At 42.1% G+C, this 23,196-nt stretch overlaps 1 protein-coding gene and 1 pseudogene across 1 annotated transcript in view; one reads left to right on the plus strand and one right to left on the minus strand.

Moving 5' to 3' along the window:
- The window catches only part of LOC142431800 (uncharacterized), a 103,812-nt gene that overhangs the window by 61,577 nt on the left and 19,039 nt on the right, over positions 1–23,196 (minus strand). The window lies entirely within an intron of this gene.
- LOC142432542 (small ribosomal subunit protein eS8 pseudogene) lies at positions 1,277–2,896 on the plus strand (annotated as a pseudogene).

Here is a 23,196-nt window from a genome sequence, read left to right on the forward strand (position 1 = left end):
TTTCTGAGGCTGTACATCTTTATGTAAACAAAATGCACCCATCTTTCTCCTGAGAAGCAGCTGGTGATTTCGATCTGCTGACCGTGCCGTTAGTAATCCAATGCCTAACCCACAACAATACCAAGAATCCTTGGCAGAGCACATACAGGGGCAAAATTCTGAAAATATCCTAGCTATAACCAAACACCCATGAAGAAGTCAGGAAATCTACATCAACTGTGATAACATAATCCAACAAAGACAGTGTTCTATATTGTAATTTGTAGCACAGTCCCCTGTCTTAAAAGCTGTGAACAACCATCTGGGATACAATTATTGGTCTCTCTAAAAGACTCATGGAAACAATTAGTTACAACAAAAAATTAAAAGACTACCAAAACCCTGAGACCTGAAGAACTAGATGGTGCCCATCCACCACTACCAACCACCTGACTGGAATTATAATAGAAGGTCCTGGACCAAGATAGCGAAAATGTATATAGAACAAAATGTAAAAATATTAAAAAGACCAGACTTACTGGTCTTGAAATCCCAAAGACTGTAGCCCTTAGCTACCTACCATTCAAACCTGGAGCTGAACCCTGTCCTGGGGAACAACTTTCAGCCCAGCAAGAGACTATGTGCGAGTAACAGCACCCAGACAAGAATGTATACCCCGCACTCACCCAAAAACAAAGCTCAGAAGGCAGGAAGTGGTAGGAAAGAAGGACTAATGAAAGTAAGGACCCCTAGGAGAAAGTGGAAAGCAAGCTGTTACACTGGGGGGTGACTGGTACCTGACACAAGCCACACATCATCTACCCTGACCAAAAAAGTTAAATGCTGCCCTGCTACCACTGCCTGCCACTGTGATGAGGGCCACAACAGAGGATGAAAATACAGAATAAAAAAACATAACTTGAATTCTAAAAAGCCTAAGCCTATTAGACCAGTTGAGATAAAAAGACACTCTGGGATTATCACCATGATATTCTTTAAATGTTAAACAAGTTTTCCCCCAAAGTCCCCTTTTAGCTAAATGAAAATAAAGACTATCACCCGTGTGTAGTGAGTACCTTTACAAATCCGTCTATAAAACCAAATGATCAAAAATTGATGTAAACTGAAGATGTTTACAACCATTCTAAACAAGGAACCAGTATCACTGAATAGGGTGTGTAGAAAGGTATGGAATGGGAGCCTAATTTGTAGTGTGAATGTTCACTTCAAACTCAATTTTTTAAATTGTTTTTGCCCTGTACACTTTCAAACTACCATGAAAAGCCAGCGCTGAGTGATGAGCATCTCTCCGGACAACTGGCAAAAGCACCACAAGACCAGGGTTAAGAGAAAGCCCTACCACAAGAAACGGAAGTATGAGCTGGGGCACCCGGCTGCCAACACTAAGATAGGCCCCTGCCGCATCCACACAGTTCGAGTGAGAGAAGACAAGTACAGGGCCCTGAGACTGGACGTGGGGAACTTCTCCTGGGACTCCGAGTGTTATATCTGCAAAACAAGAATTATTGGTGTTGTCTACAATGTATCCAACAATGAGCTGGTCAGGACCAAGACCCTGGTGAAGAACTGCATCCTGCTCACTGACAGCATACTGTACCGCCAATGGTACAAGTCCCATTATGCACTGCCCTTAGGCCGGAAAAAAGAGGCTAAACTGGCTCCTGAAGAGGAAGAGATATTAAATAAGAAGTGATCAAAAAAATTCAGAAGAAATATGATGAACGGGGGGGAGGGAGGAGGGGGAAAAAAAGAGGACCTGATGCAAGGGGCTTAAGTGGAGAGCAAATGCCTTGAGAATGATTGGGACAGGGAATGTATGGATGTGCTTTATACAATTGATGTATGTATATGTATGGATTGTGGTAAGAGTTGTATGAGTCCCTAATAAAATGTAAAAGAAGAAAAGAGAAAAAAATGATTAGGGCAAAGACTGTACAGATGTGCTTTATACAATTGATGTATGTATATATATGAACTGTGAAAAGAATTGTATGAGCCCCAATAAATTGTTAAAATTTAAAAAAAAAAAAAAAAGCTGAACAAGAAAAAAAAAAATCTTACCATAGTTACTGAGGCGGGGAGTGCGGAGTGGCGACCCAAACCCCATTTGTAGGCCACTGGACATCCCCTTATAGAAGGGTCTCAAGGAGGAGATGAGCCAGTCAGGGTGTGATGTAGCAACGATGAAAAATACAACTTTCCTCTAGTTCCTAAATGCTTCCGTCCCCCCCAAAGCTCCCCCCCCCACTATCATGATCCCAATTTTACCTTGCAATTTTGGCTAGACAATAGGACATACACTGGTACACAGGGAATCCAGGACAGATGATCCCTTCATGACCAGTGGTGTGAGTGGTGATACTGGGTGGGTAGAGGGAGGATGGATTGGAAAGGGGGAACCGATTACAAGGCTCTACATGTGACCTCCTCCCTGGAAGACAAACAACTGAAAAGTAGGTGAAGGGAGACATCAGACAGGCCAAGATATGACAAAATAATTTATAAATTATCAAGAGTTCATGAGGAAGGGGGGAGGGAGGTGAAAATGAGGACATGATGCCAGGGAATTAAGTGGAAAGCAAATGTTTTAAGAACGATCAGGTCAATGAATATACAAATGTGCTTTACACAATTGATGTATGTATAGATTTTGATAAGAGTTGTATGAGCCACTAATAAAATGATTTAAAAAAAAAAGAAATATGATGAACGGAAAAAGAATGCAAAAATCAGTAGTCTTCTAGAGGAGCAGCTGGGGCAGGGCAAGCTTCGTGCCTGTCGCTTCAAGGCCAGCCCAATGTGGCTGAGCAGACGGCTTATGTGCTAGAGGGGAAGGAGTTAGTTTTATCTGAGGAAAATCAAAGCTTGAAAAGGAAAATACATCTCCTCATCCTAGCACATGTATTAAAGGTGTTTATTCAAAAAAAGCATTAATAGTTCTTTTAGATCACAAAGTAGATTCTATCCTCTTCACCTAAAATATTTTCAAGTTATACTTTGAAAAGAATAAATCTAGAACAGTACCATGTAAGAGAAGGATGGTGTGCCAATATGTGATGAGAAAGAAAGGTCTAACACAGAAAGTAAATGAGATCCGATTAGCAAACGCATAAACCTAGGAAAGCACACAGGCCCAAGTATATACAGACAGGTGGCAGCTGCAACAGAAACACATGGCACGCAGAGTCTAAAAATATTTACCACCTGGTCCTTTATAGAAAATGTCTTGAGAGATTAATGAAAATATGAGGGGCTGGGTAATGAATGTACAGATGTGCTTTACACAAGTGATGTATGTATGGATTGTGATAAGAGTTGTATGAGCCCCTAATAAAAATATTTTTTTAAAAAAACAAAAAGAAAATATGAGGGGCTTCAGAAGGATATGGAAAATGGAATTAAACTATAATGGAATGTTTCCACAAACTTTTTGAAGCCCCTTCATAGATAAGGCAACAAGATATGAAAAGAGCCACTAAGCAGTAAGACCAATATCCAAACCTAACAAATAGTAGGGAAATTGCAGACAATAGCTAGAAAAACTCTCGATTCTTCATTGTAGTTGAGCAGAGTCTAACTCACCGTGTGGCCCTATAGAACAAAACAGAACTGTCCCTGTGGGTTTCCAGGACTATGATCTTTACTAGAGTACAAAGCCTCATATTTCCCCCTGGGAGTGGCTGTCTTTTTGAAATGCTGACTTTATGGTTATCAGCCCAACTCATAACTCACCAGGCCACCAGGGCTCCAATAGTTCCCGTAAGATCCTATAAATTGCCTACAAAGGATCTTGAGTCAGAATGACATAAGACTTCTCTCAACTGAGATCAGCAAACTTCACTGTAAATACTACAAATAAAACAGTAAATATTTTAGACTTCACTCAGCTAGCTACACTTCTCATCTACAACTCAGGTCAGCTGGTTAGAGCTAATAAGGGATGAATGATTAGAATGCTGAATGAAGTTGCTCTAGGACAGCGGTTCTCAATCTGTGGGTCAAACAACCCCTTCACAGGGGTTGCCCAATTCATAACAGTAGCAAAATTACAATTATGAAGTAGCAACAAAAATAATTTTATGTTGGGGGTCACTACAACATGAGGAATTGTATTAAAGGGCCACAGCATTAGGAAAGTTGAGAACCACTGCTCTAGGATATGAATGGCAGAAAAGGAACAGGAAAACGCACGCGTGTGTGTGTCCATCCCACTTTACCAATTACATAGAGTTTTCTGACATTCTTCTATGAAGGACAAGTGACAATCTCTGGCAGTAATCTACCATGAGACAAGAGGAAATCTGTCTGAGGATCCTGCTAACACAGGTTTCTGAATTAATCCTTCAAGTTCTCTGGTGATTTTTTTTCCCCTCCAAAAATGCCACTAAGTCACATCTACAAAGAAAATTTTACTAGGTTGATCAATCACACTTTAAATTTTTTCTGTACGTTGATAAAAACAGGGGTTAAGAGATGGACATTTATATTGGCATAAATTCAAAACCAGGCCAAGAGTTAGCTCGGCTGTCTGTGGACCAGTTAGTTACATCACCCTAATATTTGAGTACAGCCAAACAGCTCGTTAGAGAAGCAAAGATAGCAAGACGTATTTTGGACATTTAGTTATCAGGAAAGACCAGTGCCTGGAATGGGATGTTGTGCTCAATAAAAGAGAAAAAGAATATTGTTGGTCTAGGATGGGTGAAGCTACAGAGACAGTTACAGGGCTAGGGGGGTTACTGGGGGCACAGGAGAGAGGAGGAAGCTGAAAGGAAATGGGGAGCTAATAACAAATACAAGAGGGAAGAAAATGTTCTGGGACCGATTGTGGTGATGACTGAGCAGCTCTTTTTAATACAACTACAGAAGTAAATATGTGAACTATGTCAATAAAACTATTTTAAAAATGTAAAAAGGGACCAGACTTCAACCCAGTGCTCCAAGATATGAATGCAACATGATAGCATGGATTAGGGAACCAGTGAAGAGGTCTGAGGGGCCGGCCCCAATCCCAACTACGTGGATACCTGCCCCTCCCCACAGAAGAATTTATTTCAGCACTGAAGCTGCAGGTCAGGGAGAGGGATATGTCTGACCAGAGCACATGGGAGCAAATGAAGAGGGAGGAAGAGAGAGTGGAGCACATCCTGGCCCACCAAGCCTTGTAAATGATATTCCCACTCAGAGCTGCCAATCCACAGAGAAGACAATATGGCCGGCCCCACTATGAGACTGGACATCCCTCACTGACCCATAACCCTACAGGGGACAACACTGGAGACTCAGTGTGGGAATTCTGCCCGATCTGATCCCACCACACCAAGGTAAAACACTAAGGGTTTGCAAGAGATCAACATGGGGAACAGAACAATGTCGTCCCCAGGGAATACCAAAAATAGACTTTGGGGCCAGAGCTTGGCACCCCATCAGACTCAACCGGGAAATACTCCTAAAGGCCAACAACAAGTCCTTGAACTAACGACAGGCTTTTCTTTGTTGTTGTTGTTTTGTCATTGGCTTTTGGTTGTTTTGTTTTCTTTTGTTGCTTTCTTTTGCTCTTATTTTTGTGCATGTTATTATCTCTGCAGGTCTTTCACAATAAGATAGGCTGGATGAACAAACTGGAGGAGAAAACAATGGGACCAACAATTGTGAGGGGGGAGGGCAAGGGAAAGGGGGATATGGGGGAAAAGGAAGTGGTGTTTACAAATCCAGGGACAAGGGAACAACAAGTGATCCAAATCGGTGGTGAGGAGGGTGTAGGAGGCCTGGTAGGGTGTGATCAAGGGTAATGTAACCGAGAGGAATTACTGAAACCAAAATGAAGGCTGAGCATGATTGTGGGACAAGTGGAAAGTCAAAGGAAATAGAGGAAAGAGCTAGGAGGCAAAGGGCATTTTTAGAGGTCCAAATAAAGATATGTACATATGTAAATATATTTATATATGTGGATGGAGAAATAGATCTATGTGCATATATTTATAGGCTTAGTATTGAGGCAGGTAGCAGATGGACATTGGGCCTCCACTCAAGTACTCCCTCAATGCAAGAACATGTTGTTCTATTAAACTGGCATTCAATGATGCTCACCTTCATGACACAATAGCTGAAGACAAAGTGGGTGAATAAGCAAATGTGGTGAGAAAGTTGATGGAGCCCAGCTATCAAAAGATACAGCAGCTAGGGTCTTAGAGAATTAAAGGTAAACAAGCAGCCATCTATCTGAGAAGCAACAAAGTCCACATGGGAGAAGCACACCAGCCTATGCGATCACAGGATGTCGAAAGGATCAGGTATCAGGCATCAAAGAACAAAAATCATATCATTGTGAATAAGGGGAAATGCAGAATGGAGACCCAAAGCCCATCTGTAGGCAACTGGACATCTCTTAGAGAAGGGTCTCAGGGAGGAGACAGCCAGTCAGGGTGCACTGTAGCAATGATAAAACATACAACTTTCCTCTAGTTCCCAAATGTTTCTTTCCCGCTCACCCCCCTCAGCCCCACCCAACTATCATGATCCCAATTCTACCTTCAAATCTGGCTAGATAGGAACTGGAAACACAGGGAATCCAGGGCAGATGATCCCTTCAGGACCAGTGCTGAGAGTGGTGATACCGGGAGGGTAAAGGGAGGGTGGGGTGGGAGAGGGGAACCGATTGCAAGGATCTACATATAACCTCCTCCCTAAGGGACGGACAGAGGAAGAATGGATGAAGGGAGACATCAGAAAGTGTAAGATATGACAAAATAATAATTTATAAATTGTCAAGGGTTCATGGTGGAGGGAGGGGGGAAAATGAGAAGCTGATGTCAGGGGCTTAAGTGGAGGGCAAATGTTTTGAGAATGATGAGGGTAAAGAATGTACAAATGAGTGCTCGCTTCGGCAGCACATATACTAAAGAATGTACAAATGTGCTTTACACAAATGATGTATGTATGGATTGTGATAAGAATTATATGAACCCTAATAAAATGATTTTTAAATAAAAAAAGAATGCAAGTCTTACATTAATAATTTTTATGTTGACTGTACACTAAAATGACAATATTTATATTGGGTTAAATAAAATATATTATTAAATGTTAAAAAAAAACTTTTAAAAAAAGAGGAAGACCTTCAATGAGATGGATTGATACAAGCGGCTGCCACAAGGGGCTCAAGTGTAACCATTTGTGAGGCTAGTGTAGGACCTGGCAGTTCCATTCTGCTCATGGAGTGGCTACGAGTTGGAACTGACTCAACAGCTCTGAATAATAATTGAAGAATACTTTGAGCTTGTTTCTGAAACTAGTCAAATTTTGTTTGCTAGCAGTTCAATTTTTTAAGAGGAAATTATTCTCTTACTTACCTAAAACTCCTTAGTACTACTTTTTTACCCCCGTTTTTTCATCAGTAAAACGAAAATAACAATAATATTGCCCACGAAGCAAAATCATGTAGAGTGCTTGGATGATATGCTACCTATTGTTCACACAAGGTCACTATGATTTGGAATCAACTTGACAGCACCCAACAATAAAAGCAGAGTACAAATGTATGAATGTGCGTGACACATGGATCTATGTACAGATTGTGATAAGAGTTGTACTAGCCTCCATTAAAGTTATTTTTAAAAAGAAATAAATAACAGAAGAGTATTTGCATGGTGCCTGAGTAAAAAAATAAATTAAATAAATACTGGGGGAAAACTACACAGACATCAAAATTAAAGTTTTTAACGTTGCAAAAATTAGATAGGTTATCCTTTGAATGAAAAATTATGCTGGGTGGGGAATGAGGGGAGGAAATACAAGAAAATAAGATAAGTACAACTGTAAGAACCTATCAGCACAGATAATACGGTTCCACGAGACAGAGCACTGCCCTGTCCTGTGCCATCACACAAGCATTTAGTCCCACTACTGCAGCTAGTGTATCAATCCATTTCCTTAAGGGGATTCCTCTTTTTCTTTTTTTCTATTTAGTAAATCTTTTTATTGGGGCTCATACAACTCTTATCACAATCCATACATACATCAGTTGAGCAAAGCACCCTTATACATTCATTGCACTCGTCATTCTCAAAATTGGGTATTCCTCTTTTTCACTGACCCACTACTTAGGCAAGAATGATTTCCTTCCCCCAGGATTAGTCTTTCCTGAGAACAGGACTGGAACTCAGGTTAAAAGTAGTAACTATCGAAGGAATGCATACCATTTATAAGTATAACAGCTCATTAATTTGAAAGAATCAGAATGAGTCCCTTTATTAATATTTTGATACCAATAAAATCATTATGAAAACACAGTTACCAGAACACAGGTTACAGTGTTCCATACGCACACAGAGCTACAAATAAACAGCCCCATAGTCAAACTGGAAATCCTCTCCATCCAGTGATGTGGGGTAGAATACATACTGGTATTTGGTCTTTAGCATTGGTGGTATTGGTCCTAGACTGAGTACCACTCTGATTCAAAAAAAAAAAAAATCAGTATTTTAAGAGAAGTAACCTCACTGTACCCAAAGAACAAAGTACAAGATACATATAAAAATACCCATCACCCGCTCTTTCAGGAAGACGGCCATCGTCCCTCAGTGCTCCGTCCCCTGCTCCCATTCCTGACTCACCACTGTTCGCTCTCGCTGAGGAACAAGTCGGTCAGGAAGCGCCCCGCCGCCATGGCATTTAAGGACACCGAAAAGACACCTGTGGAACCAGAGGTGGCCATTCACCGAATGAGAATTACTCTGACCAGCCGCAAAGTGAAATCCTTGGAGAAAGTGTGTGCTGACTTGATCAGAGGGGCTAAGGAGAAAAACCTGAAAGTGAAGGGACCAGTTAGGATGCCTATCAAGACTCTGAGAATTACGACCAGGAAAACTCCCTGTGGGGAAGGTTCTAAGACCTGGGATCGATTCCAGATGAGGATCCACAAGCGTCTCATTGACTTGCACAGTCCATCTGAGATAGTGAAGCAGATCACTTCCATCAGTATTGAGCCTGGAGTGGAGGTTGAAGTCACCATTGCAGATGCTTAAATCAACTATTTTAATAAATTGATTTATCTGTTGGTAAAAAAAAAAAATACCCAACACCCAATGGGGTGAAGGTCAATGCCTGACATCCACTAAAAAAGTATTGAATATGTAGGGAAGTCAAAAATATAATCCATATTGACAAGAAAAACAAAATCAAAGCCAAAGGAGAACTGTTACAAAGGTTAACATTCATGGACAAAACATTTAAAGCTAAGTATAATTATTAAACATGCTTAAAATGTTTTAGAGTCACAGAAGATATAGTTTTTTTAAAAGACAAAAGTAAATTCTAGAGATAAAAAATATAGGATATATAAATAAATGGAAAGGTATGCTGTGTTCATGATTCAGAAGAATCATTTCTGTTAAAATATCAATTATCCTCCAAGTCAATCTATAGATTAAATACAATTCCACTCAACCTCCCAGTCGGCCTGTTAGTACAAATTGAGACAGCAATGATGAAACTCACAGGGAAAAATAAAGGATCTCAAATCACCTAAACAACTTTAGCAGAGCTGACGGACCAATATAATACTACCTGATATGCTATTGGCATTAAGATAAACAAATAGATCCAGGAGCAAAAATAAATAAATTGTCCCACCCACATATGTACAAATGCTTTTCAACAAAGACACAAAGGCAAAGCCCAGGATAAAAGGTAAACGTGGTTAACCTGAGACTTAGGGCTAAAAATAACATTAATATGTATGTGTGTGTATTGGCCTCAAGAAAGCATAGGAAACAACCCCACTGAGTAGCTGAACCTGAAATGTACAAGATGGCTAAAGTGATTCTATACCCAAGAGCCATCCCATCCCCAATCTGGAATCCAGCAGCAGCTCACCACCTTGTCAGGCAGTCCTGAAGGAGTAACAGAAACTAAGTCTCAGTACCACAAACAAGGTCACTAATGAACCCCCTTGGAGCAACGTTTAAGGAACAATCTAAACTAGGCAAGTACCCACGGTCCTAGGCAACTCCTCTCTTCTCCAAGAAGAGGAAAGGGAAAACACTTACTGAGGACATGTGTTTCCAGGTGTTTACTTCCCTGGCATCAGGACCCTGCACACATGGGTGCTCAACTCACTTTTTATCCCGCTGTATTCCCCCTGCTGCCAAAGGTACAGTACCAGAGTAGTCAACAGAGTATAATTAGCACAGTTTCTCACTTACCAGCTATAAATTATTACTCATATTGGCAAATGGACAAATCTCATCTGTAAAATGAGCAGCTGCCGTCCGAAGCGCCTTCCTGCTCCAATGCCTTTCCCTGAGGCAAAGGTGACTGGTGACAGAGCTGTGCCCTGGGACAGGAGGGAGATCCTGGGTGCATTACAACAGAGGCCTTAAGGAATGGATGGCGCGCATCTAAGGATATGCATCTGAGAGCAGCATTCAGAGGGGTTTCTGAGGCAGACATCACTCCAGCCGATCCCACTACCAGAACATTCCCAGCATTTATAAAAGGACTTCAGAAAGTTCATACAAAAATGTCAAGTTATTTTCATTCCATTTTCCCACAACCTCTTTGAAGGAGCCCTGAAAAAGCACAAGTGGCCTCAAGCTTGCTCTCCCATGTCCCACCATATAGACTCTGCTCACACTTTTTGTTTTTGCATGAAAATGTTATAAGGATGCTGATATCACTGCGATGCTGTAATCGTCAAAAAACCAAGATATTTTCTAAAGGAAAGTTACCATATGAGAGTAGTTACACAGGAAGCCCAGCCATGACAACAAGTACAGTTATTGACACTGAAAGCACATCAGGAACCTGGTGGAGCAGAGGTGAGACCTCAGGAACCCAGAGTCCCAGAGCGCAATGTCCACCTCTGGGTATAAAAGAGGTGTTCGCTAACCAGCTTTATGAGAAGAGCACCATCCTCCTGTATGTGCCAAGCCTGTGCGTGGTGCTTGACAACACAGCATACCCTATTGAGTAGGGAAGACACAAGTCATAAAAGATCACCAGAGAAGGGAAGCAGAGAGTACTTTACATGAGACCAAGGACGATGAGCAAGTAACCAACTGCAAGCAGAGTCGAAAGTCAAACAAGGCCTAAGCCAAGGGATGTGGAAGTGTCCAGCAAGTGGACAGGCAGGCTCAATCCTGAAAGAGAACGCTCCAACCAAGGAGAAGCAGGCAAAGGAGAAGCATGGTTAAAGCACACCATGTAAGTAAGGCAGGGGAGACCAGAATAGGATGCCAAGACACAAGGTAGGGCCGTGAGACAGAAGTGAGAGAACCAATTCGATCTTTACAAAATAGAACTAAGCCAGAGTTGCCTGAGAGTTCTGGAGCTGTCCACCCCAATGCACTTCAGAATCAAGGACAAGATGGCCGGTGAATCAACGAGACTACAGCACGCTGACAACCCCACACTGTACTCTGAAAAGAACAAGCCCATGGTTGCCTGAAGAAGACCCAGAGTGCCCAAAGATGCTGAGCAGCCCACTCAGGCCAGGCCAGCGTCTGTTTACCCTTCTCCCCACCACCTTCCTCCACCCCTCTGCCATGGCGCCTTTCTACCTCCTTGCCACTCCTCTACTCCCACCACACTTAGCCCTAGCCAAGTAATGAGGATAAGGGGGAAAGAGACTGGCAAATCATAATGATTCATCAATATACCACCTCCTCTCCTGGGAGCCTAGAACTTGCCTCTAAGCCAAAGTGACTGACGCCCCCGTAGCAAATGACTGGAGCAGCAAGTTCTCACAGCTACCTTATTTGCCAAGGGATGCTGAGAGGGGACCACATGACACAGAGCTGGGAGGAGCTGCAGTGAGCACCCAGTGAGAAACAGGGACTTCAGTGCTACTAACTCAAGGGGAGGTGCCTCATTCCACATGAAAGTCCATGGTGAGGATGAAGTTGCACCTGGCACCAGATTGCAGTCAGGTGAAGCCCTTGCGCAGTGGACTCAGCCAGACTCCTGAAACAAAGAAATGGTTCATGGACAAATTTGTACTGTTTTAAGAGGATTTATTTATGGTGATATGTTATGAACAAAAAACAGATAATATGTTCCCACAAGTCCCACTAGAAAAAAAAAGTTCCCGGAGCAAATGCTTTGAGAATGATTGGGGTAAGGAATGTATGGACGTGCTTTATACAATTGATGTATGTATATGTATAGATTGTGATGAGTTGTATGAGTCCCTAATAAAATGTAAAAAAAGAAAAGAGTTGTATGAGCTCCCAATAAAATTATTTAAAGAAAAAAAAGTTCCTGACTTTCCCAGTCTACTCAGGATCTGGCCAACCTAAAGCAGACCCACCAACTACTGGCTAGGTCTCAAAGAAGACTAGTAGGTGGCACCAGGTGTCCCCAACAATACACCACCAACAAAGATGACGCCAACCAAACTAAGGCCAAAGCCTTTGCAACAACTGACCATGTAAACTGTAAACATAGCTGTTAACTACACACACTTCGGGTTGGAAAGGGGGAACCGATTTCAAGGATCTACATGCGACCTCCTCCCTGAGGGACATACAACAGAAAAGTGGGTGACAGGAGATGTGGGACAGAGCAAGATATGACAAAATAATAATTTATAAATTATCAAGAGTTCATGGGCGGGGGGAATGCGGACCTGATGCCAGGGGCTTTGGTGGAGTACAAATGTTTTGAGAATGATGAGGGCAATGAATGTACAAATGTGCTTCACACAATTGATGTATGTATGGATTGTGGTAAGAGTTGTATGAGCCCCTAATAAAATGATATAAAAAAACTACACACGTACTTTATTACAATTTAGTAGAATGTCAATTAGCAGGTTAAAGTAAGAAGGGGTACCCCCCAAATATTGGAAAAGCTCCACTGGGTAGAACTTTCATAGTACTCATCCTCCCCCACCCCACCCCCAGGCAAGCATTGAGTAACTATGAATTAGTGCACCTAGTTGCATCACCTGGGAAGGTTCTCTGATCACAGTGACTTTTTTCATGAAAGCAGTTTTGCTCAAAGCTCATTTTTTTTGGGATGGTTCATTTTAAGAGAACAGTGTGTGGCTGTGAAATTGTGTTTCCTGCTCAGGGAAAAATGCTGCAGAAAACTCTTGCCATGTTGAACACAGTTTACAAGGACAGTACTATAGGGAAAACTCAAGTGCACAAGTGGTTTTCTCCTTTCAAATAAGGTGAAATGTCAAGTTGATGACAAACCTCATTCTTGATGTCCGTCAACTTCTCAAACAGACGAAAATGTCTACTTGTAGTGCGTTCCACCAGGTCAGACCGTTAATCAGGCTTTCTGTTTAGAGGTTCTGAAAAGACAGCATTAACAGCAGGCAACAAAAAAAGCCTTGATTTGTGGCAGACGGAACTGACTGGTTTTGCCACAACAATGCACCTGCTCACGTAGCCATCTCAGTGGACCAGTTTTTAGCAAAAAAAGAAAGAAAAGCATGCCTCTCTTGCCCCCCACACCTTACTTACTCACCACCTGACCTCATTCCATGTGACTTTTTGTTTCCTGGAATGAAGAGGGATATGAAAGGACAGCGATTTGAAAATATAGAAGTGAAGAAAAAAACAAGGAAGGTGCTAACAGCCATCCAACCACATGAGTTTGAAAAATGTTTCCAAGAAAACACAGGGAATCCAGGACGGATGATCCCTTAAGGACCAGTGGTGAGAGTGCTGATACAGGGAGGGCGGAGAGAGGGTGAGGTAGAAAGGGGGAACTGAATGCAGGGATCTATATATAACCTCCTCCCTGGAGGAGGGACAACAGAAAAGTGGGTGAAGTGAGATATTGGACAGTGTAAGATATGACAAAATAATAATTTATAAATTATCAAGGGTTCATGAGGGAGGGGAGAGTGAGGAGGGAGTGGGGAAAATGAGGAGCTGATGCCAGGGACTTAAGCAGAGACCAAATGTTTTGAGAATGATAAGGGTAATAAATGTACAAATGTGCTTGACACAATGGATGGATGTATGGATTGTGATAAGATTTGTATGAACCCCCAATAAAATGATTAAAAAGAAAGAAAAAAATGTTTCCAAGAATGGTATCACTGATTTGTCAGGTATATTATGTATAATGGAGAGTGCTTTGAAGGTGATAAGGTTGTTTTGTAAAATATTTAAATACATAGCTTTGAAAATTCCTGGGGTTTTTTTGGTATTCCCCTTGTATGCCACCAACTTTAATCCTAGGGCAATGAAAAATAACCAAAATTCAATGATATATAATTCACAGAAAAAGTCCATGTAAATGAATTATTCATACACGAAGGCATTCACAGAGTACCACAAGGAAGGGAGAATAGAATGGGTCTGGCTAGCTCAGCGTCTCCCTCCACAGTGCTGCCTACCTCGGCCTACCTGTTTCTGGGTAGGAATGCAAAGACCCTGCCATTCAGAAGAGACTTCCAAAGCTGGCTGTTCAGTCATTTCCAACACAGAGAGCCTCCCACATGCTTTCTCTGGGGAATGATCTTATAGGACAGGCAGGCACCAGTGGGACTGGACTGACTGACTGACTGACTGACTGGCTGACAAGTAAACCGAAAATCTAGGACCTCTCAAAGGGAGAACAAAAATTCAAGGCACTGAAAGGGATTTGGGGGGTGGGGGGGTGTTAGTCATGCTATTCTAATTATTCAGATACTGATGTGCCTGTGACCAACCTGAGCAGTCCCACCCCAATGGACCTTGTCACCCAAGGCTGAAAGGAACAGAGCACTCCATTCTGAAAGCAGTATAACCTAGCACTTGATTAGCAGTCACTACCACACCAGACCGTTTCTATGGCAACCAGAAAGAAAATATAAAGCAACCACTTTTACATGAAAATTATTCTGTTACAATGAAATATTGCAGTCAGGAAAGAGATTTTGATAAAAAAACTCAGTAGACGGCATCCGTGACATTAATGCTGTTTGTTATTCACCGTCCATCCCAATCACAACTCCCCCTTAAAGTCTGAGGCAATTTTCCATCGCCCACACTCTGAGCCTGCAAATGACTTTAGGAACACGAACCACCATCAGGAAAGTATGTTGGCTCCCTAATTTTAAACTAGGAAACATTGGCCACAGATGCAACTCAACAATAAGATCAAAAATTAAAACCAAAATGGTCTAGAGATTACCTGAGGCGGGGGTAGGGGGGCGGGTAGGTAAGGCTGCTGCAGCAGCAAACCCTAACCAGAGCTTTCCCATATCAGCACACACAAGGGTAAAGTCAACTCAGGTCAATCAAGCCATTTCAGGGCCAGATGAAATCCAGTCCTAAAGGCTCTGTCACAACATCCTAAAGCTGACTCTTGCTTGCCTGTGCAAGACAGACTCTCCCATAAGCAGGAGAGTTGCACATGGGGAGGCAGATCTCGTACCTGGAAGTCCGTTGAAGTCCCAGATCAGCCTCTAGGAGAGCAAATGGGGGTGCTTCCTGAGGAGAGAAGCACTAGCTGTAGATCACTGTGAGGAACAGACACAAAAACAAACCCAGCCAAACCAAGGAACCTGTCCGGACCTGGGCCAGGGCAGGCCGACTCAGCCCTCAGTGTATCAACCAGTCCAGGCAAGTGGCACATATTACAGCATACTTCTGACTCAACTCAGAAGAGAGGCAGGCAGGCGCTGTTGCAGGTGACTAAAAGTGGGGTTCACTGCAGGTAGCACAAACAGCCGCTGAGACTCAAGCAGCAGAGAACAGCCTGCTTTCTGCGTAATTTCCCTGCACTGAATGGCTCTTCTGGGGGAAAAAAAAAAAGTGTTAGCACCATTTTCTTGCCCCTGCCACCGAAGCACCATCATCCCCAACACAGAATCTAGAGAAGAGCCTTACCCTCCTTCTCACCTAAGGCCCCTCAACCAGCTGACATCACAGCCTTATCTCCATTCCATCTCCAGGACCACTCTGGGAAGAGATCACCCACAGGAAGCAGCCAACATGACCTTCGAACACACAAGGTCCCCGGGACTTTGGGGCCAGGGCTTGGTGCCCCAATAGACTGGACTGGAAAATACTCCTAAAGGCCAACAGTCTTTGAACTAACTACAAGCTTTTCTTTCTTGTGTTTTGTTTTATTTGTTGTTGTGGTCTTGTTGTATTTTGTTGCTTAGTTTTTCTCTATCTTGTTTTTGTGCATGTTATTATCTCCACGGGTCTGTCTAAATAAGATAGGCTGGATGAACAATCTGCAAGAGAAAACAAAGGGACCGACAGTTCCGGGGAGACATGGGAAGGGCAGGTAGGGGGAAAGGTAGTGGTGTTAACAAACCCAGGGACAAGGGAACAACAAGTGATCCAAATCGGTGGTGAGGAGGGTGTAGGAGGCCTGGTAGGGTGTGATCAAGGGTAATATAACCAAGAGAAATTACTGAAACCAAAATGAAGGCTGAGCATGATAGTGGGACAAGAGCAAAGTCAAAGGAAAAAGAAGAAAGAGCTAGGAGGCAAAGGGCATTTTAGAGGTCTAAATAAAGGCATGTACATATGTAAATATATTTATATATGAGGATGGGGAAACAGATCTATGTGCTTATATTTAGAGGTTTAGTATTAAGGTAGTAGAAGGGCATTGGGCCTCCACTCAAGTACTCCCTCAATGCAAGAATACTTTCTTCTATTAAACTGGCATTCTATGATGCTCACCTTCCTGACACAATCACTGAAGACAAAGTGGGTGAATAAGTAAATGGGGTGAAGAAAGCTGATGGTGCCCAGCGATCAAAAGAGATAGCACCTGGGGTCTTAAAGGCTTGAAGGTACACAAGCAGCCATCTAGCTCAGAAACAACAAAGCCCACAGGGAAGAAGCACACCAGCCTGTGCAATCACGGGATGTCAAAGGGATCAGGTATCAGTCATCATCAGAGCAAAAAAATCATATTATTGTAAATGAGGGGGTAAGTGCAGAGTGGAGACACAAAGGCCATTTGTAGGCCACTGGACATGTCCTTACAGAAGGATCTGGGGAGGAGACAAGCCAGTCAGGTACGATGCAGCAACAATGAAACATACAACTTTCCTCTAGTTCCTAAATGCTTCCTTCCACCCACCCCACTATCATGATCCCAAATCTACCTTACAAATCTGGCTAGACCAGAGGATGTACACTGGTACAGATAGAAACTGGAAACACAGGGAATCCAGGGCAGATTATACCTTCATGAGCAACGGTGAAAGTGGCGATACTGGGAGGGTGTAAGGAGGGTGGAATGGAAAGGAGGAACCGATTACAAGGATCTACATATAACCTCCTCCCTGGGGGGACAGACAACAGAAAAGTGAGTGAAGGGAAACATCGGACAGTGCCAAGATATGACAAAATAATAAATTATAAAGGATTCATGAGGGAGGGGGAAGGAGGGAGGGGAAAACATGAGAAGCTGATGCCAGGGGCTTAGGTGGAAAGCAAATCTTTTGAGAATGAGGGTAATAAATGTACAAATGTGCTTTACACAATTAATGTATGCATGGATTGTGATAAGAGTTGTATGAGCCCCTAATAATTTTTTTAAAAAGAAAAGTAAAAAAATAAATAGATAAATCACAATCCATATATCTATGGCCAATTGATTTCTTCTTAATTTTACTTCTTACAGCCTCTGTATATATTAAAATTCAATGTGAAGAACAAAATCCTCACACCTGGACCAACAGGTAAAATAAATGGAGGAAAAGTTGAAGTTGTTAGGATTTTGTCCTTCTTGGAACCATAATCAATGCTCATGGAAGCAGCAGTCAAGAGATCAAAAAACATGTTGCATTAGGTAAATCTGCTGCACAAGACCTCTTTATTGAAAAGCAAGAATGTTACTTTGAGAACTAAGGTGGGCCTGACCCAAGTTATGGTATTTTCCGTTGCCTCATATGCATGTAAGAGTTAGACAATGAATAAGAAAGGCTGAAGAAGAATCAGTGCATTTGAATTATGGTGCTGGAGAAATATATTGAAAGTATCATACTGCTAAAATGGTAATGAATCTGTCTTAGAAGAGAAGTATGACCAGAGTTCTCCTTACAGAAAGGAAGTTAAGATATCATCTTACATACTTTGGACATGTTGTCAGGAGAGACCAATTCCTGCAGAAGCAGATCAAGTTAGATAAAATTGAAAGGCGGCAAATAAGACAAAGGCTCTCAACAAGGCAGACTGACACGGTGGCTACAACAGACTCAAGCATAGGAATAGCAATGAAGATGGCCAACAAGTAGGCAGTGTTTGTTTCCTTCTACTGGGCATAGGATGAGTTTGAGTCAAAACTGGCCCAAAGGCATCGAACAACAGTATATTTCTTTCTGGAGTGATGCTTATCTCGGGGAGGCAATAGTTTCAGAAGTTTATCCACCCTCCAGGGCTCCAGAAATCTGCAGTCTATGAAAGCTGAAAATTCTACTCTGCATTCCCCAGCTTTTGATCAGGATTCTTAGAGAACATCTTTGATCATAGTATTATGTGCTGTTTCCACAGACGTCCCACATTCTCTTCCTGCCCTGACACCTCTTTCCTCTGCTGCTCTATGTATCTGGAGACGAACATTTCTTTATGTGTATGGTAAGAGACATGGGTCCTAGTTTATTTTCTTGCAAGCAAAAGGTACGTTTCCCAGCATCATTTATTACAGAATCTCTGATCCCATCCAATGGAATTAATTGAGCAGCCTTGTTACACAGTTGACCACAGGTACATGAGTTTATATCTGGACTCTCAATTCTATTCCATTCCATTGGTCTCTGTATCTATTGTTGTACCACTCTCAGGTTATTCTGATTACTATAGCTACATAATGTGTTTTAAAAACTGGGACATAAGTACTACTTCATTCTCTTAGAATATTAATTTAGAGTTGTCCTGGTGGTTCAGTGAATTAAGTGTTTCGCTGCTGAAAGGTCAATGATTCAAACTCACCATTAGCTCTGCAGGGGAAAGATGATGCAGTCTGACAGCCTCAGAAACCCGATGGAGGAGCAGCTCTACCCTATCCAAGAGAATCACTATACATCTGAATCCCTTTTATGGCAGATGTATTATTTTAAAAAGAAAACATTCCTTTAGCTATTTGGAGCTTCCTGTCATGCCATATGAAGTTGAGGATTGGCTTTGCTATTTCTGCACCAGGCCAAGTGAATTCTCATAAGAATATCAGGCCCATTCAGTGGAGGAAAAATGCCTCTTAATAAAGTATTCTGGGACAAGTGAATTACCACATGTATAGTTGGACCTCTACCTCACACAATATAAAAATTATTTCAAAATGAATTAACATGGAAACTGTGGTAACAATTATACAATCTGTTTTACGAGATTGAACTATGGAATGATAATATTATCTCTCTCTATATATATATATACACACACACACATATGTATTAACTCCCAATTAATAACATTTTTTTCTACTTGTTTTTCTTAATTAGGGGCTCATACAACTCTTATCACAATCCATACATATACATACTTCAATTGTACAAAGCACATCCGTACATTCTTTGCCCTAATCATTTTCAAAGCATTTGCTCTCCACTTAAGCCCTTTGCATCAGGTCCTCTTTATTTTTTTCCTCCCTCCCTGCTCCCCGCAATTAATAACATTTTAAAAAATGAATCAGCAACTCAAATATGAGATAAAACTATCATTCTTAGAAAACATAAAGATAAAATATTTATGACTTTTGATTTAGCAATTAGATATGACACAGTATCAGTCACAAAAGATTTTTCTTTTAAATGGAAAGGGTTGATGTCATATACTTCATCAATTTTTTTTTTAATTTTTGTGTTTTGGAAAGGACTTTAACAAGGAAGTACAGAGACGGTCTGCAGATACATCTTTACAAATTACACACTCACAAAAACCCTCGTTTAGATGGACTGACACAGGGGCTACAACAATGCACTCAAACACCAGTATGAGGTTGTCACAGGATGGAGTAGTTACAGACTTGACAACACTTACCAATATCATCTGTTAAGGGTCTAAAGACTAGACTATATGAAGGGCTTCTGCAACTCAACAAGTAGAAGACAAACAACCCAACTTAAAAATAGGTAAAAGATTTGAGTACACATTTCTCCAAAGATAATAGTAAGAACATAACATATTGCTCAATACTGTTACTCATTACGGGAATGCAACTCCAAATCACAGTAAGATACCACTTGATCGCCACTAACAATGATTACCAAATAAGCAGACAATAAAAGGGGTAAGTATGGATGTGGAGATTGGAACGTCCACCTATACACTATTGATGGCAACATACATGAATCTGGTTACTTCCTAAAGTGAAGTGAAATTATTTAATATGGCTCCTTTCTGGACATCTTTGTCACTCTCACCCAATAACTAGAGGGGTCAATGGGTTGTTTGCCATCCCACTAGGTATAATGCAAGCTACCTTAGAAGCAGGGGGACAGGGAGAAATACACCCATCAAGAAAGAGCCAGGTGGAGTCTGTAAAGAGAAGGGGCGGTAGCAGTGTGAGATGGAGCAGCAGCTTCTCGGTCTGACTGAGTAAACCTGAGGACCTATGATCAGGAGATTGGAAAGCCCGCTGGGCATTTATTGGCACTGGAAAGAGTTTTGTCAACTTGCCTGAGCAGGGCAGGAAACAAGGGGCTAGATCAGAGATGCAACTGCCAGGAAGGCTAAGAGAGAAGGTGTCTCAGACAACAGAACTTTATACTGAACATTTCTGATCTTGACTTGTAAGCTATTAACTTCCCTCATTGTTAAAACAACCACTGTCATTGAGCTGATTTCTACTGATAGCGATCCTATGCAGCAGTTCTCAACTTGTAGGTCGCAACCCCTTTGGGGGTTGAACGACACTTTCACAGGAGTCACCCAATTCATAACAGTAGCAAAATTAGTTATGAAGTAGCAACGAAAATAATTCTATGGTTGGGAGGCTCACAACATGAGGAACTGTATTAAAGGGTCACAGCACTAGGAAGGGTGAGAACTACTGCTATATAGGGCTTCTGAGCTATAAATCTTCACAAAAGCAGACAAGACTTTCTGTCTCCTACACAGCAACTGGTGGGTTTGAACTACTGACCTTGCAGTAGCAATCCAACACTTATCCAACAAGCTCAATAATCCTGAGTACTGAGTTCAGTGTGGCCATTCCAACAGATTTTGGAACCCAGCAGAGAAGTAGAAAACTGTGGAAGGGATTAATGGGTTCCAAACCGGAGGGTGGGGGGTGGGGGGAAGGATGGAAGATAGAGGCCTGTCTGCTCTCTACCTTACAGCACATATGTGGAACTTAAGATTCTCCGACACCCTTGTATAGTCGGCGGAAGTCAGACATGGCCCCAAAGCCATTTTGCCATCCTCTGACCCAGCTAGTCCACTCATGGGTATCTACTAGATATTCACACAAAAACATGCAAGGAAACGTGTGCAGCAACATTATTCATTGTAACCGAGCCTATATCCATGAACAGAGGACTGATAAACAAATTGTGGTTTATGCACATAATGGAATACTCAGCCATAAAAAGAGAAAAGACATTCTGAGAGATGTCACATCGACCCTTGAAAACACCATGCTGGGGGGCCGGCCCCAATTCCAACTACGTGGACAGCGCCCCTCCCCACAAAAGAATTCATTTCAGAGGACAGCAGTGAAGCTACAGCTCAGGAAGAGGGACATGTCTGATCAAAGCACACGGGAGCAAATGAAGGGGAAAAAAAAGAATGGAGCACATCCTGGCCCACCAAACCCTAAGGATGATATTCTTGCTCAGAGCAGCCAATGCACAGAGAAGACCAGAGGGCCAGCCCCGTGAGGAGACAGGACATCGCTCACTGAACCATAACACTATGGGTGACAACACTGGAGACACAGTGTGGGAATTGCTCCTGATCTGAACGCACCACAAGGATGCAAAACACTAAGGGTGTGTGGCAGCCCATCACACTCAACTGGAAAACTCTCCTAAAGGTCAACAACAAACAGACCTTTAACTATTTACATGCTTTTCTTTTTTTGTTTTGCTCTGTCCTGTTTTTTGAGTATATTTTTTTTATCCCTGCAGGTCTATCTAAATAAGATAGGCTGGATAAACAATCTGGAGGAGAAAACAGGACAGGAGGGTTGGAGGGTATTGGGGAAGGGAGGGGGTTGGGGAAGGAAGTGTATGTAAACAAACCCAGGGAAAAGGGAACAAGTGATCCAAAATCAATGGCAAAGAGGGTATTATAAGAGGCCTGGCAAGGCTTGATCAAAGGCAATGTAACCGAGAGGAATTACTGAAACCCAAATGAAGGCTAAAAACGATAGTGGGACAAAGGAAAGTAAAAGGAAATAGAGTTAAGAACTAGGAGGCAAAGGGCATTTATAGAAGTCTAAATACAGGCATGTACGCATGTAAATATATTTATATATGACGATAGGGAAATAGATCTATGTACATATATTTATAGGTTTAGTATTAAGGTAACAGACGGACATTGGGCCTCTATTCAAGTACTCCCTCAATGCAAAAACACTTTGTTCTATTAACCGGCATTCATGATGTTCACTTTCCCGACAGGCAGGTATGTTAGCAAATGTGGTGAAGAAAGCTGATGGTGCCCGGCTATCAAAAGATACAGCATCTGGGGTCTTAAAGGCTTGAAGATAAACAAGCAGCCATCTAGCTGAGAAGCAACAAAGCTCACCAGCCTGTGTGATCTCCAGGTGTTCATAGGATCAAGTATCAGGCATCAAAGAACAAAAAGTCGTATCAATGTGAATGAGGGGGAATGCAGAATGGAGACCCAAAGCCTATCTGTGGACAATTGGACATCCCCTCATAGAAGGGTCACAAGGAAGAGATATGAGCCAGTCAGGGTGCAGTATAGCACCAGTGAAACATACAACTTTCCTCTAGTTGTAATCCCCCTACCCTCCCCCACCATCATGATCCCAATTCTACCTTACAAATCTGGCTAGACCAGAGGATATACACTAGTACAGATAAGAGCTGGAAACACAGGGAATCCAGTACAGATAAACCCCTCAGGACCAATAGTGATACCAGGAGAGTAAGGGAAAGGTGGAGGGGAGAATGGAGGAACCGACCACAATGATCGACATATAACCCCCTCCTAGGGGGATGGACAATAGAAAAGTGGGTGAAGGGAAAATCAGTCAGTGTAAGACATGAAAAAATAATTTATAAATTATCAAAGGGGAGGGAAGGAGGGA

The sequence above is a fragment of the Tenrec ecaudatus genome, chromosome 18, assembly GCF_050624435.1.
Source record: "Tenrec ecaudatus isolate mTenEca1 chromosome 18, mTenEca1.hap1, whole genome shotgun sequence".
Taxonomy (NCBI): Eukaryota; Metazoa; Chordata; class Mammalia; order Afrosoricida; family Tenrecidae; genus Tenrec; species Tenrec ecaudatus.